Source organism: Rana temporaria, chromosome 5 (genome assembly GCF_905171775.1).
Source record: "Rana temporaria chromosome 5, aRanTem1.1, whole genome shotgun sequence".
NCBI lineage: Eukaryota > Metazoa > Chordata > Amphibia > Anura > Ranidae > Rana > Rana temporaria.
The window spans coordinates 422,917,925-422,935,347 of record NC_053493.1 but is presented as its reverse complement, the minus strand read 5'-3'; the positions used below and the strand labels follow the sequence as shown (position 1 = coordinate 422,935,347).

General features: G+C 47.7%; 1 pseudogene; it reads right to left on the bottom strand.

Moving 5' to 3' along the window:
• Positions 1 to 750: 750 nt before the first annotated feature.
• On the bottom strand, positions 751 to 852 carry LOC120942246 (annotated as a pseudogene).
• Positions 853 to 17,423: the final 16,571 nt, after the last annotated feature.

Genomic DNA, 17,423 nt, shown 5'->3' with positions numbered 1-17,423 from the left:
ACTCGGCTACTTAGAGGCTAGCTTCTCCCTCAGCTCCAGTTTAGCTGCGATTGTCTCTGTGCTGGACTGGAAGTTGGACTGATATGATCACAGAGTGGTGTGGAGGGATAGAAGGGGATGTTCAGAATCAAAGGCCATCATCTGCCCTGCTTCTTACTGTTTAAGTGAGGAGGAGGAGGGGCCTGGAGAGCAGATGAAGTGGCCGTGGATTTAGCGCCCCCCTCTCCTGGCGTCCTAAGGTGGTCAGCCGCCTTGGCTGCCTTATGCTGAAGCTGGCCCTGCAGACACTAAGCAAAACCAAAGAAATCCCCAGCTCAACTTACCGACCGGCCTGCAACCAAACTAATCATCCTATCTAACAGTATAAGGTAAAAACGGGGAGTTAGTTTGCACACATTTGCAAATACATGCGTAAGTTACAGAGCCCCATCAAGGTACCCCGGTACTTTCTGTAGTCCGAACTAAATTTGAGAGCCTCCATAATAGAAGCACCTGCATTATAATTGATAGGCAGAAGGCATGTGAGCCTGGAGGGAGCACTCCCCTCCTTAAAGGCATAGGGGCGCACTGAACACCCAGCACATAGCACCATGGCAGCAAAGGTGTCCAGTATTTTAGCAGTATAAACAAATGACTAAACCCCTGCTTTTAACGCATACTGTTAGACAGGATGATTTAGTTGGTTAGCAGGCTGGCTAGTAAGTTGAGCTGGGGATTTCTTTGGTTTTGTTTTGCATGCATTGCCCTTCCATGTGCTCCTTGCTGCAAAGGCCAGTTATAGGTGAGGGCAGTGGCCATTTGTTTAAAGAACACATACTACACTTGATCTTAGCCAAAAGGCAGAGAAGAAGCCTTGACAGGTAAGTGCCCTAAAATTAGAAGTCACCAGCTACAGTATTTTTTTAATTCATGGAGTGTCCTGGGTACCCTATTGCAAGGATACGTTTAACAGCAGGCAATAACAATAGACACACAGGTCAGGTGTATTCAAACTTCTCATCAGTAAACAGTCTTATCAGCAGGGAGGGGCTGCTGGAAGAATCCCCCTCACTGCACAATGACATACATCCCATAATATACTTTTCTCCTAAGGCAGACAGACACAATAAAACAATGGAATACAACCACACCCCAAACGATCCCAGCAACGAGTCCACAACAGCATAAGACAACACACAATATATACAATATTCCAGTCAGGTTGTACAGCGAGTCCGACTAGCACAAATCAGACTGGGGTTCTCAGTCACCCTGTGCCCCTAGTTGACACAGGGTGATTTACACATAAGAAGTGCCGGGGGAGCTGGCAGGGCAGGGGACTAACACAGGAGATGACCCCAGACGGGTTGACTCCGAAGTTAGTCAGTAGTTCCAGTCCCCCAATGCCGGTATCCACACAGTACCCCAAATAAATTGTCCCAAACAGGGCATTACTCACCCACCCAACCTCTGCCTCTCTCAGAGAACATACCCGCCGCTGGGGAGAGGCCTGGACTGGCCCTTTTCTCTGGAGTCCTTTCAGCTGCTGGAGCGAAGACAGGGTGGCTGGGCTCACTCTGTCATGCTGCTGGGGATCTGGGCTGACTGCCCAGCATCCCTGGGGTATACATGTGAAGACTGAAGTCCCATCCACGTTTGGTAGATGAAAATCCCCCCGTGCTTGCAAAGCATGACTGACATCCTACTGTCACAAAGCCGCACCATTTTCTGGTGTTGTGTCAGTGGAGTCCACAACCGCATGAGACAACACACAATATACACAAATACACAATATTTCAGTGTGGCTGTACAGCAAGTCCGACTAGCACAGATCAGACTGGGGTTCTCGTTCACCCTGTGCCCTTAATGGACACAGGGTGATTTACACATAAGATTTACACTACCCCCGCAAAAGCTGCTGGTTTAGATTTTGGGTTTTGCACGTTACCTCTAAGTTCGTTGTCCAGGGAAGAAAGTCTGTAGGAATTGCAATATCCACATAAGATGTAAAACCTTCAACTGTTAGGTTTTATTTTTGCTGCATAAAACTTGTGAAGAAAGTGGAGAGTATAGAGAGAAGGGGAAGGTTCAGGTACGCGGTATAGAATGCACAAAATTATCTAAAGTTCCGGTATTCACCACTCTCTCTTGAGTGGGTATTGCTCACCCAGATAGACCCCTCTCACATGGCCTAGCAGCCGAGATGATGCATGGACAGAATGAGAACAGTCTCTGCCAAATTCATCTGAGAACAAAAGATGGATAGTCAGGGATCCTCAGTCAGGGAATGTAAGACAAATAGAGTAGTGGATTCCTTTATAACGAAGTCACCAGGCTTATCCTAAGACATTAGCCTGCTTTGCTTGGTCTCCTCCAGGGCATGTCCTCCCCTGGTTTCCTTTTTTAGCAGCTTCCCCCACTTGGATGGAGAGCTTGGGATCCCCTTTAGTATCATAGGCCCCAGCCAGCATAGCTGGGCCTACTCCATGGAAATGCGACCTCAGACCAACGTGGTCCCGAGGTCAAGATCACACAGACGTGCCTCTCGCCAGGAGGGCCACGAGGTGAAGGACCCCTAAAAAACGGCGAACAGAGGCTAATTTCAATAGAATTAGCCAAAGTCTGAGCCCACTATTGGCTCAGATGCCCTCTAAATTTAGAATAGCGCCCCAATCATTGGGAGCAGGGCGCTACACATAGGAGGGGCCAGGGGAGCTGGACACAGAGTTTACAGAGCTCTCCAAGGTAAGCTGGATTCTACAAGCCCTACAACCAAAGTGACTCCCGACAAAGTTGCTTCTGCTGTTATGCTGACCGATAGATGTCTGTGACAATAAAATAGGTTCAGGGGCTTGTTTTTGCTTATTCAGTAAAACAGTGTATAGGACATGATAGGGCTTAGCTCACCTCACCATAACTTATCTGCCTGTGCCCTTGTATGATATTCAGTGTTTGGTAACTTGTTACTGTGATTATATAAAGTTATCAATAAAATAATCAATAACTGTATATGTGGATTTTGTAGATACTGAACAAGGCCTTTCTATGGTAGAAGATAGTAAACTGCAGAAACTGAACAAATACCCGAGCAGCACAGAGAAGGTTGGACCTCTGACTGTTTACAAGATGAAAATGGAGGATGTGAAGCAGCAGAGTATATGGGATATTAAAACAGTGCAGCTCAATAAGAAAAACAAAGTGATCATGATGGTCGGTGAAACTGGATCTGGTAAAACAACCCTGATTAATGCTATGATCAACTACATCTTTGGTGTGGAGTGGAAGGATGATCACCGGATCCAGCTTATTGAAGAGATTAGTAAGAAGAGTCAAGCCCACAGCCAAACATCGAGTGTCACCATCTACCAGATCAACCAAGAAGATGGCTTCCGGATCCCGTACAACATAACCATCATTGACACTCCGGGGTTCGGAGACACCAGAGGGATACACTACGATGAGAAAATCATGCAGAAGATACGAGAATTTTTTTCTAAATGCAAATTCTCAGAAATTGATGCGATTTGTTTCGTGGTTCAGTCATCTTCGGCTCGGTTAACTCCAACCCAGGTGTACATCTATGACAACATTTTATCCATTTTTGGTAATGACATCAAAGATAATATAGTCTTCTTCACAACTTTCGCTGATGCCCAGGAACCCAAAGTTCTCTCAGCAATTATGGAGGCTGATGTTCCCTGCGCAAAATCTAAAGATGGAAAACCTGTGTATTTTATGGTCAATAACAGCATGCTGTACGCTAATAACCGCCCTGGTGAAGTTGGCAAACGTTTCTACAAGGCTCAGGAGATGCAGTGGGAAATGGGAATGGAAAGCATTGAGGATTTTTTTTTACAATATTTGCCTGGATTATCCAGTAAAGATTTAACTTTAACAAAGGAAGTTCTAAAAAAAAGAAATGCTTTGGATGTAACTTTGATTGGACTTGCCCATAAAATTGAGGAGGTGACCGGAAAACAACATGAATTGGAGCAAACCGAGAGAATTCTGAATGAAAACAAGGAGGAGGTTAAAAAGAACGGGAATTTTGAATATGAAGTTACAGAAACTGTAAAAAGAAAGGAAGAGTCATCCGAAAACTCAACCAACTGCCATGAGTGCAGCTCCACATGTCACCAAGACTGCCTCGTGTTTGCAAACTTCCTGGTTTATTCATGTGAAGTTTTTAATTGGAAGAGAATTTGTCGTGTGTGTGGACATGGCACCGGCAATCACTATTCAGAAAATTTTTACTGGAAAAATGTTGTTGAAACCAAAAAGAAAACGTATTCTAAGATCAAAGAAAATTATGAAAAGGCGGAGAAAAAGGTGATGGGTCTAGAAGATGTTCTCTCAAAATTGAAGCAAGACACGAAGAAGTCACAGGATGAGGTAATGAAACTTACTGGGGAGATTGGCAAGATCCTCAAACTTCTCCAGGAGATCGCCCTAAAACCAAACCCAATGTCTACTGTGGATTACATGAAGCTGCTCATCGAAAAAGAGAAGCGGGAAGGAAAGGATGGATTTTTGGGGAGAATTAAAATAATGGAAGAAAACATGAAAAAATTTGAACTTATCGGTGAAATTCAGTCCGGCAAAATGGCAAGACTGAAAAATGTGTAAATCTTGTTGGTCCCAATTATTGTTTTGTTTGATTAAGAAGTCCTCCAATGCCTCCCATCTCACCCATTTTTATATATGATAGAGAACATTACCCGTGTGTGCCTCAGGCTTCTCGCTGTTTTCCCTTTTTCATCCTCCATACCATAGAGTATGTGATAATTAGTGAATACATAGAAAGGTCCATTTGGAATTTCAGTACTTACAGAACTTCCAGCATGTTTTCTGCTATCGCGGTGTTGGAGTCAATGAAATTATATCTGATGTTCTTCAATTACTAAACATTTTATCTGAGTTTGAAGGAAAGCATTGTTGTGTCTATACAATAACTCATCATTTGGATAATCCAAGTATTCAGTCAATCATGAATGCTGCTGCCAGACTCATCCACCTTACCAACCGCTCAGTGTCCTCCACCCCTCTCCGCCAATCCCTCCACTGGTCTCCATTCAGTATCTTTCACCCTTCTCCATTAATCCCTCCATTTGTCTCCATTCCGTATCTTCCACTCCTCTCCACCAATCTATCCACTGATCTCCATTCAGTATCTTCCACCCCTCTCCACCAAACCCCCCACTGATCTCCATTCAGTATCTTCCACCCCTCTCCATCAAACCCTCCATCGGTCTCCATTCAGTATCTTCCACCCCTTTCCACCAATCCTTCCATCAGTCTCCATTCAAGTATCTTCCACCCCTCTCCACCAATCTCTCCATTGATCTCCTTTCAGTATCTTCCACCCCTCTCCACCAATCCCTCCATCGGTCTCCATTCAGTATCTTCCACCCCTCTCCCCCAATCCCTCTATTGGTCTCCTTTTAGTATCTTCCACCCCTCTCCACCAATCCCTCCATCGGTCTCCATTCAGTATCTTCCACCCCTCTCCCCCAATCCCTCTATTGGTCTCCTTTTAGTATCTTCCACCCCTCTCCACCAATCCCTCCATCGGTCTCCATTCAGTATCTTCCACCCCTCTCCCCCAATCCCTCTATTGGTCTCCTTTTAGTATCTTCCACCCCTCTTCACCAATCCCTCCATCGGTCTCCATTCAGTATCTTCCACCCCTCTCCACCAATCCCTCCATCGGTCTCCATTCAGTATCTTCCACCCCTCTCCCCCAATCCCTCCATTGGTCTCCATTCAGTATCTTCCACCCCTCTCCCCCAATCCCTCCATTGGTCTCCATTCAGTATCTTCCACCCCTCTCCACCAATCCCTCCACTCTTCTCCATTCAGTGTCCTCCACCCCTCTCTGCTGATCACTCCACTGGCCTCTATTCAGTGTCCTCCACCCCTCTACACCAATCTCTCTATTGGCTTCTGCTCACCCAACAAATTAAGTTCAAAATACGACCAATAACCTACAAAGCCATCCACGACGTAGCCCCCAGCTACATCACTGACCTAGTCTCAGAATATCAACCAAATCGTTCTCTTCGTTCCTCCCAAGATCTCCTGCTGTCTCATTGCCTGCTCCCATACTCGCCCCAGGACTTCTCCAGAGCCTCTCCCATCCTATGGAACTCCCTACCCCAATTTGTCAGACTTTATCCACTTTATCCACTTTTAAAGATCCCTGGAACTTCTTCTCTTCTCCCTTGTCCCCACCTAATAACTGTACATTTATTTTCTCCATCAGCCCACCCCCCACAGTTATATCCTTTTGTATCACTTGACTCTCTTTTAGATTGTAAACTCTAATGAGATGAGCCCTCTGATCCCTCCTGTATTGAATTGTATTGTAACTGTACTGTCTGCCCTCATGTTGTAAAGCGCTGTTGGCACTTTATAAATGTTGTACTTTGCTCTGTGTTTGCATTTAGTTAAAGTTTAGAGCAACAGAGGAGATTTTTACTAATCAGTAATGATTCATTAGGAATAGCAATGGATGGAACACATGGTTCCCTATGGAGTAAGATACACAAGTACCATGCAGAGGCGATCAATGTCACACGGTCATAAATTGCTCCAATCACATACCAACCATGGTAATATTCTGCTGACCACCAGAGTAAGGGGCAAACTGACAACCAGGGTATGGGCTACACTGACCACCAGGGTATGGGGTAAACTAACCACCAGGGTAAGGGGGCACACTGACTACCAGGGTATGGGGGCACACTGACCACCAGGGTATGGGGGCACACTGAACCCCAAGGTAAGGAGGCACATTGACTACCAGGGTATGGGGGGCATACTGACTACCAGGGTAAGGGGGCACACTGACTACCAGGATAAGGGGCACACTGACCACCAGGGTATGGGGGCACACTGACCACCAGAGTAAGGAGGCACATTGACTACCAGGGTATGGGGCACACTGACCACCAGGGTAAGGGGGCACACTGACTACCAGGGTAAGGGGGAACACTGACTACCAGGGTAAGGGGGAACACTGACCACCAGGGTATGGGGGCACCCTGACCACCAGGGTATGGGGGCACACTGACCACCAAGGTAAGGAGGCACATTGACTACCAGGGTATGGGACACACTGACCACCAGGGTAAGGGGGCACACTGACTACCAGGGTAAGGGGGCACACTGACCACCAGGGTATGGGGGCACCCTGACCACCAGGGTATGAGGGCACACTGACCACCAGGGTATGGGGGGAACATTGACCACCAGGATTTGGGGGGCACATTGACCACCAGGGTATGGGGGCACACTGACTACCAGGGTATGAGTACACACTGACCACCAGGGTATGGGGACACACTGACCACCAGGGTATGGGGGCACATTGACCACCAGGGTATGAGGGGCACATTGACCACCAGGGTATGGGGGCACACTGACCACCAGGGTATGGGGGCACACTGACTACCAGGGTATGAGGACACACTGACCACCAGGGTATGGGGACACACTAACCACCAGGGTATGGGGGCACACTGACCACCAGGGTATGGGGGGCACATTGAACACCAGGGAATGGGGGCACACTGACTACCAGGGTATAGGGGGCACGCTGAGCTATAATTTGTAACTTGCAAGGCTTCTACCCTCAAGCTGTAAAACTTGAGAGGCAATACAATATATTATATAAAAGCAACCATTTATTTTTATGTCAGACATTATAGAAAGGGACTTTTGCTCCTTTGTATCAGAAAGACAAATTATGTATTTGCAATTTGTTTTTATATCTACGCTGAGCTACTTGTATATCCTGCTTAGAGCTCAGCCAGCTTCCCGCCTATTATACAGAATAAGAGAGAAGAGTTTTGTGGTGTAGACACCTAGAAATATTGTACAGTACACGGTCATATCTAACACACAGCACTCAGTTATGGGTAAATGTTATAACAACTTTTTTTTTATTGATGTGGTATAATGAAAAACATCTATAAACATTATATAAAATATATAATAATATCTTAAGCTGAAAAATGGGTGTTAACTTGTTGAAATTGTTGTATTTTTGGTTAGCATTTGTAATTTTCCTTCTAGGTATCCATGATAGAATATTATGTTTTCATATTTTGGAACCCACCCAAATGATCGGCACATGGAAATGTACGAAGCATAAAACTTCTGTGCGATGGATGAAAGAACTCCGAACCTCCATATTGTCTGAACTCTTCTCCATATCTGTGAAAATAAAACCTTCTTATTGCATGAAGAGAAGAATCTGGTCTTCGTAATTTGACAAAATCCACAATTCAGCTCAGACATGTTTTGCGTCCCTTGGTGGTCAGACTGGCTACTTACAGTACTTGTAGACAGTGGGGTAGATTCATATAGGAGATACGCCGTCGTATCTCCAAGGCCGGCCGGTCGTATCTATGCGACTGATTCATAGAATCAGGTTACGCATAGATATGCTTAAGATCCGACAGGTGTAAGTGACTTACACCGTCGGATCTTAGTCTGCAATTCCAGGCAGGCCGTTAGGTGGCGCTTCCGTGTCTTTTACGCGTCGAATATGCTAACGAGCATTTACGCCGATTCAGAAACGAACGCCCGCCCGTCGCTTTTTTTTTTTACGTCGCTTGCGTTCGGCTTTTTCCGGCGTATAGTTACCCCTGCTATGTGAGGCGTATCCTATGTTAAGTATGGCTGTCGTTCCCGCGCCGAGTTTTGAATTTTTACGTTGCTTGCGTAAGTTGATTCAGAATACGGCCGGACGCAAATTACACTCACGCCGAAACCAATGACGTCCTAGCGACATCATTTGGAGCAATGCACGCTGGGAAATGTAGCCGGCGGCGCATGCGCAGTTAAATCGGCGCGGGGACGCGCCTGATTTTAATAGTACACTCCCCGTAGCCGCGGAATTTGAATTCCGCCGGGGGATTTACGATTTACGATACGCCGCCGCAAGTTTTGAGGTAAGTGCTTTCTGAATTAAGCACTTGCCTCAAAAACTTGCGGGGGCGGTTCTTAAATCAAATAGGTTACGCGGATCTAAAGATCCGCTAACCTATCTGAATCCGGCCCAGGGACATGAATTTTAGCCACTTGGAGAACGTATAAGGCCTCGTACAGACGAGGGGATATTCCTCCTCCGGATACACAAGCCATCGGATCAAAATCCGTGCGGAAAACATCCGCGGTGACGTGTCGCGCCGTCGCCGCGACGATGACGTGGCGACGTGCGCCACGCTGGAGGGTAACTACTTCCACGCATGCGTCGAATCATTACGACGCATGCGAGGGATGGGAGCGGACGGATTGATTCGGTGAGTCTGTACAGACGACCCGATTCAAGCGGATAGATTTTTTAGCATGCTAAGAAATTTCTATCCGCTTGAAATGGATTGGCCGGACGAATCTCCGCGAATAAATATCCGCTAGGCCGTACAGACGAGCGGATTTGTCCGCTGGAACTGATCCGCGGATCAATCCCAGCGGGAAGATCCGGTCGTCTGTACGAGGCCTAAGAGAGATGCCTTCACCAAACCTGCCTGTCTGTATGAATTCCAGGGATTGTGTTGCACATTTCATATTTCTGACCCTGTGTTTCTCAACCTTCTTTTCTTAGCCTGGAAGTGACGCAATGGCGAATTTTGATTTGGAGGGTTTGGAGGGCATTGCTCTGCGCCCCGAGGGCAACGCAAAACAAGCCAATTAGAGCCTTATGCCGTGTACACACGATCATTTTTCAGCATGTCCAAAAAACAAAGTTTTTCCAACTTCATCATTAAAAACGATGTTGCCCACACACCATCGTTTTTGAAAAATGATGAACAAAGCGCGGTGACGTACAACACGTACGACGGCACTCTAAAGGGGAAGTTCCATTCGCCTTTGGGCTGCTTTTAGCCGATTCCGTGTTAGTAAAAGACGATTTGCGCTTTTCTGTCTGTTACAGTGTGATGAATGTGCTTACTCCATTATGAACGGTAGTTTTACCAGAACGAGCGCTCCCGTCTCATAACTTGCTTCTGAGCATGCGCCGGTTTAAAAGGTTGTTTTAGCCCACACACGATCATTTTTTACAACCCGCAAAACAAATTTTTTTTAAAACAACGTTAAAAAATGCAGCATGCTCAAATTTTTTTTTTTGTCGTTTTTCAGAGCATGAAAAACGATGTGAAGCCCACACACCATCATTTTAAATGACGTTTTTAAAAACGTCGTTTTTTTTTTCATGCTGAAAAGATCGTGTGTACGCGGCATAAGGCTCTGATCACATGCTTGTTAAAAATTTATGGACCTAATGGACTTCTATTAGTCCGGCGCCCCGCACAATGCACTGCACACACACCTAGAATGATTTTTATTTTTAAATAAATGATAATATGATAATTATTAGTCATTCAATCATTTATTTAAAAATAAATCATTCTATGGATTAGCTTTCCTATTGGTCAAATCTTTGGTGGGGGGGGCAAAGCCCCTGCGCCCCTTATGGACTGGCCGCTACTGGCCCTGGGAAATCTCTATGGTAGTGTGGCAGTTGGGAGGACTTGGGAAGTGTGTGCCAGTCGGGAAGGAATGGGGAAGTGTGTGCCAGTTAAAGTGTGTGCCAGTCGGGAAGGAATGGGGAAGTGTGTGCCAGTTGAAGTGTGTGCCAGTCGGGAAGGAATGGGGAAGTGTGTGCCAGTTGAAGTGTGTGCCAGTCGGGAGGACTGGGGAAATGTGTGGCAGTCAGGAGAACCGGGGAAGTGTGTGCAGGTCGGGAAGGAATGGGGAAGTGTGTGCCAGTTGAAGTGTGTGCCAGTCGGGAAGGAATGGGGAAGTGTGTGCCAGTTGAAGTGTGTGCCAGTTGAAGTGTGTGCCAGTCGGGAAGGAATGGGGAAGTGTGTGCCAGTTGAAGTGTGTGCCAGTCGGGAAGGAATGGGGAAGTGTGTGCCAGTTGAAGTGTGTGCCAGTCGGGAAGGAATGGGGAAGTGTGTGCCAGTTGAAGTGTGTGCCAGTCGGGAGGACTGGGGAAATGTGTGGCAGTCAGGAGAACCGGGGAAGTGTGTGCAGGTCGGGAAGGAATGGGGAAGTGTGTCCCAGTTTCAAGGAGGAGAATACGCTGGCACACACCAATCCAGCAGAACGTCTGCAGAGTCGCACTCCGGCTGGACAGGACATCTCCCCCTCAGCTCTCCATCAGCTGGAGCCCGGCCTCCCTGCCAAGCAAATGTCTCCTTTGCCGGCACCATTTTGTTGAAGTTTGCCCATATACACAGAGTGGAGTTGGTCTTCAACAAGATGGCACCCAAAACACACAACTATAAGACAAATGTTATTTGTGAATGAGATAACTACACTGGCGATATGAAGAGGGGGAGTGGGAGAGCCGGGAGGAGAAGAGAAGAGGATCAAAGATCAAAGCCAAGGTCTGCCTGAGCCTGTCCTGCACCCGAGCAATGGAGGAGGTGAGGTCAGTTTGACAGCTCCAGCCAGGCCACACCGAGTCTATTGGGGAGCGTCTCTGTGGTTAACAAAGTCCCGCTTCACATAATACACTTTGCATCAAAGTCTGAAACATTACCCCCAGTGCAAGGGAGAACTCTGCGGACCCTGATGTAAAGGGGAACTCCGATGTAAAGGGGAATGCTGCAGGCCATGATGCAAAGGGGAACACTGTAGACTCTGATGTAACGGGAGGGGCCATCTTACATCAGAGTTTACCTTTACACTTGAGTTCGCAGCATTCCCCTTTACATAAGAGTTCCCCTTTACATCAGGGCCTGCAGAGTTCTACCTTGCACTGTAAGGGGGACCAGGGTAACCAGAGCCCCATTTACAGCAGAGTATACAGCATTCCCCTTTACATCATGGTACGCAGCATTGTCCTTTACATCAGGATCCACAGAGCTCTCCTCTTCATCAGGGTCATCTGTAAGGGAGAACCCTGCGGACTGCGATGGAAGGGAGAACTTTGTGGACTGTGATGTAAAGGGGAATTATGGAATCTGATATAAAGGGGAACTCTGACATAAAGGGGAATGCTACAGACCCTGATGTAAGAGAGAGCTCTGATGTAAAGGGGAATGCTGCGGACTACGATATAAGGGTGGGGGTGTTGGGGGGGCCTTTATGGTTTCTTGCACCGGGGCCCTGAAGGTTCTAGTTACACCTCTGCCTTAGGTCATTACATCAGGATAAATGCACCGCTGAGCAATACCTGTTATGTTACTGGAACATACCTTGTAGCCAGAGCCTTGTGTGCAGGAAGAGGCCTCTCTTACAGCCCCGGCTCTGGAGCTGCTGGAGTTGGGACAGCAAGCTCGGGAGCGCGGCGAGGTAGGAGTGCCTGGTGATGACAGCAGTCCGGGCACGGTTGATGGTCCTTCAGGACGGTTGGTGCAGGAGACAGCGTCTCTGGAGCTGGCACAGGTACTGGGTAGCAGGAGCTGGTGGAGCAAGGCCGGGTTAAGCAGGTAATCAGGTGGTTAATGCAAGCGTGGTCAGATTCAGGCGCAGGGTCTGGTAACGGTGGGCAGGAGAGCAGAGCGGAGTCAGAGCAGGCCAGGGGTCGGATTGGAGAGGGTCGGATGGTCAGACAGAGCTGGGTCGGTTGGGGTAACAGGTTCAACAGGTCACAGGTTTACAGATACAAAGCTGCAGGTCAGACAGGAAAGTGTCACTGCAGCTGCTGGCTTTTTAAAGGCAGAGTGGCGCCAATCGCGCATTAACAAGCACGCGCGCGTTCCCGCCGCACGTGCAACTGTCGTGTAGTAGGCGCATGCGCGCGCACATTTGGCGCACAGATGCGTATAACCGTGTGCATATGGGGCGCGCCTGCGCACATGAATAGGTGACTGATGCTGATTCTGGCCATTAGTATGTGTGCGCATGCGTGCGCGCCGGAGCCTATTGGCAGGTCCCTGACAATACTGTTCTGGTTTCTGCCGCTGGGCACCTGACTCAGGGTCTAAGAAGTCAGTTCAGGTTAGGCTCAGACTCCATAAAAGACTAAAAGAAAGGCATACAAAGAGGTTTTTCCTTGCCCCCAGTACGCTGCCCACCTTTCCTTCATTTCCTGAGCACTCTCAACCTCTACAGAAGGATGAGCCCATGCAAATTGGTGCTACCCATTTATCCTCTGGGGGAAAAGGCTAGAAGGAGATCTCAGGGTCTCTGCTTATATTGTGGCAACCTTGGCCACTTTGTCACTGACTGTCCTAATAAACCGAGAAACGCCAAGAGTCTAGTGCGGGTGGGGTCCGCTTCTATAGACCATACTGTGTCTGTTTCCCTCAGAGATGGCTTATTTGTTCCTGCACAATGGGCATGGGCTGGACTGGCGTAACAATTTCAGAGCTTTCTGTAACCTGGCCTCACCCTACATCTATAACCGGTCTAAGAGATTCAATCCACCCTTTGAATAAACTGCCTCATTTGGCCAGATGGGGCTTTCAATCCTTTTTTCAGGGCTCTCTGTATTTCGTGTTTCAGCTGTCCGGCTTGACCACAGACCTCTGCCCAGTCTGATGTTCCTGTGCTGGATGTCCAATCAGTCTTTGAGGGTCCGGAGGCCCCTCTACAGAGGGGGGGTAATGTCATGGTCACATAGTGCCCCTGTTCCTCATTCCAGCACCCGGGTGTTGGCTGTTGCTTTTCCCCTGTCTGTGTTCACCTGGAAGATGATTGATCTGATCACTTCAGTCACCTGATATAAGCAAACCGAACACTCTATCCCTTGCTTGTGATAGAGACAGACTTACCTGCATTGTTCTGATCAAGGCTCCAGTTTGTCTGCCCTGATTGCTGTTAGATTTCCTTGTGTATGACCCAGATCGGATATCGGACTATTCCCTGAACTCAGCCTGCCTTATTACCTGGACCGTCTTAGAACCTGTCTGCTAAACTGCAAGTTCTTGTTTGCTTTGCTCAGTTCGCATCTGCTTTGGCGTGGTGGCCAGACACTATAGCATTGTGTATAAGTCCTAGGGGCAACCAAGTACCGGTAGGCCTGCTTGTCTTAAGGGAAAGGGGGCTGCTATAGGTGAAGCAGACAGTTGCTAGCTACAGTGTCTGACCACCTGTGCTGGGGTTAGACGTGTCATTCATGACAGGAAGTGTGTCCCAGTCAAAAAGAACTGGGGAAGTGCATCTCAGTGAAGGGCTGGGGAAGTGTGTCCCAGTAGAAAATAACTGGGGAAGTGTGTCTCAGTGAAGGACTGGGGAAGTGTGTCCCAGTCGGGAGGACTGAGGAAGTGTGTCCCAGTCGGGAGGACTAGGGAAGTGTGCCCCAGTTGGGAAGGACTGGGAAGTGTGTGGCGGTTGGGAAGGACTGGGGAAGTGTGTGGCAGTTGGGAAGGACTGGGGAAGTGTGTGGCAGTTGGGAAGGACTGGGGAAGTGTGTGGCAGTTGGGAAGGACTGGGGAAGTGTGTGGCAGTTGGGAAGGACTGGGGAAGTGTGTGCCAGTTGGGAAGGACTGGGGAAGTGTGTGGCAGTCAGGAAGAACTGGGGAAGTCTGTGGGGATCCGTAGTGGAGAAGGATCTGGGGGGATCCATAGTGGAGAAGGATCTGGGGGGATCCATAGTGGAGAAGGATCTGGGGGGATCCATAGTGGAGAAGGATCTGGGGGGATCCATAATGGAAAAGGATCTGGGGGATCCGCAGTGGAGAAGGATCTGGGGGGATCCGCAGTGGAGAGGGATCTGGGGGGGATCAGTAGTTGAGAAGGATCTGGGGGTTTTGGTAGATCATAAGCTCAATAATAACATGCAATGCCAAAGCAAGGAAAGTCCTTTCTTGTATTAAGGGAGGGATGGACTCCAGAGAGAGGGGCATCATCTGTACAAATCATTAGTAAGACCTCACCTGGAATATGCAGTTCAGTTTTTTGGCCCCAGTTCTCAAAAAGGATATCGGGGAACTGGAGAAAGTGCAGAGAAGGGAAACCAAACTGATAAGAGGGATGGAGGAGCTCAGCTATGAGGAAAGATTAGAGGAACTAAATTCATTCACTGTGGAGAAGAGGAGAATAAGGGAGGATATGATCAACATGTACAAATATATAAGAGGTCCATACAGTGAACTTGGTGTTGAGTTATTCACTTTACGGTCAACACAAAAGACAAAGAGGCATTCTTTACGTCTAGAGGAAAAGAGATTTAATCTCCAAATACGGAAAGGTTTCTTCACAGTAAGAGCTGTGAGAATGTGGAATAGACTCCCTCCAGAGGTGGTTCTGGCCAGCTCAGTAGATTTCTTTAAGAAAGGCCAGGATTCTTTCCTAAATGTACATGTAGCGCTCACCCCCGAAGGAGCCGCTGATTGATTTTGGGATCGGCAAATTAAGTTACCCTGACATGGCTCCAGGGGGGTGCGGTGGTAGAACAGATAGTGAGCGAAAGTCCAGACAGTGATTGAAAAGTTTTCAATGCTTTATTTCCAGGCCAACACAGCCAACATCAACATCAGTTCGGAAGGACAAGGTTGATGAAAAGGATAGTAGGAGAGAACCTTGCAGTATCAGGCCTAGATATTGAATGGAGCAGTCAGTACTGCTCTGTATAGCACCAACTTCTATAACACGTCGCCACTCTGCTTGGAGTGGGTAAAGTGCCCCCGGACAGACCCCTATGATAGGCCTGGCAGCCGAAGTGTCACTCTGAACTATCTGGCAGGAACAGGTCTGCCTCACAGACCCGGCTCTAGGGCCCCTGCTACAGGCCAATTTCAATAAAGGACTTAGGTAAATAAAGAGCAACTCCTCCCAGTAGACTTTTTCCTAAACAGGCCCCCGGACAGCAATCATACCTGTCAGTGGTCCGGACACCCGATCCCTGACTGGGATTCTCTCAATAGATTCTGGAACCCAGCGAAACGCTGGAGTCCCCTTTCTCCTCAGGATGAGGGTCAATGCAGTCTCGAGCTTTGGCCAGGCGGGCCGCGCTGGCGGGGTCCATGGATGCGCGTACCCTGAAGGTGGGTACCGCACCTGGAACGGGACCCCGCAAAGGTTTTTGGAACACATGACACCTGTCCCAGATATACCCTCCCCCAGCATGCCCTGCGAGGGAAAAACTCCTCTAATTGGCTGCTGGGAAAGCTTGCTCTGCCAGAATCCCTCTAGCGCCAACTGCCGGCCAGGGATGGCACTGCATCCCTGGACCACAGACTGACCCAGTGGATAATTCTGGAATGACAGAGGTCCTGGAATTTGAACAAATCATGAATGGGAGCAACGTAACTCTCCCATTCCCCATTAACTTTGGCATAGTGCCCATGCTGAAAGCAAGGGGGCGCTACATACAGAATATAACTGAGTACTAAGATTTGTAGGTAAAGTTGATCCGGGGAATATCCGATTGCCTCATGGGGGATCAGGAAGAAATTTTTTCCCCTGCTGTAGCAAATTGGATCTCATGCTCTGCTGGGGTTTTTCACCTTCCTCTGGATCAACTGTGGGTATAGAATTGGGTATATGGGCTTGTACGATATTTTTTATTTAATTTTTTTATGGTTGAACTAGATGGTCTTTTTTTTCCAACCTGACTAACCATGTAACTCTATATTCATTGTTTTTTGAGAACATTAAAAAATACAATGTGTCAACTTTGTTGCCTCTGCTGTCCTGCTGACCTATAGATGTTTGTGACAAGGAAATAGGTTTAAAGGGGTTGTAAAGGTTCGTTTTTTATTTTCTAAATTGGTTCCTTTAAGCTAATGCATTGTTGGTTCACTTACCTTTTCCTTCCATTTCCCTTGTAAATGTTTTTTTTCTTTGTCTGAATTTCTTACTTCCTGTTCCTCCTCAGTAAGCTGTTCTGGCTGACTAACCCCCCAGCCAGAACGGGGGGAAGCTTACTGAGAAGAAACAGGAAGTGAGAAATTCAGACAAAGAAAAAAAAAATTTAGAAGGGAAATGGAAGGAAAAGGTAAGTGAACCAACAATGCACAAGCTTAAAGTGGAGGTTCACCCGGAAATGTAAATTTTTAACATTAGATTGAGGCTCATTTTGTGAAGGGGAATCGGGTGTTTTTTTTTAAAACGAAGCAGTACTTACCGTTTTAGAGAGCGATCTTCTCCGCCGCTTCCGGGTATGGGCTGCGGGACTGGGCGTTCCTATTTGATTGACAGGCTTCCGACGGTCGCATCTATCGTGTCACGATTTTCCGAAAGTAGCCGAACGTCGGTGCGCAGGCGCAGTATAGAGCCGCACCGACGTTCGGCTTCTTTCGGCTACTCGTGACGCGATGTATGCGACCGTCGGAAGCCTGTCGGAAGACTGTCAATCAAAATAGGAACGCCCAGTCCCGAAGACCCATACCCGGAAGCGGCGGAGAAGATCGCTCTCTAAAACGGTAAGTACTGCTTAGTTTTTAAAAAAACTACCCGATTCCCCTTCACAAAACGAGCATCAATCTAAGGTTAAAAACATTTTTTTGGGTGAACTCCCGCTTTAAAGGAAGCTATTTAGA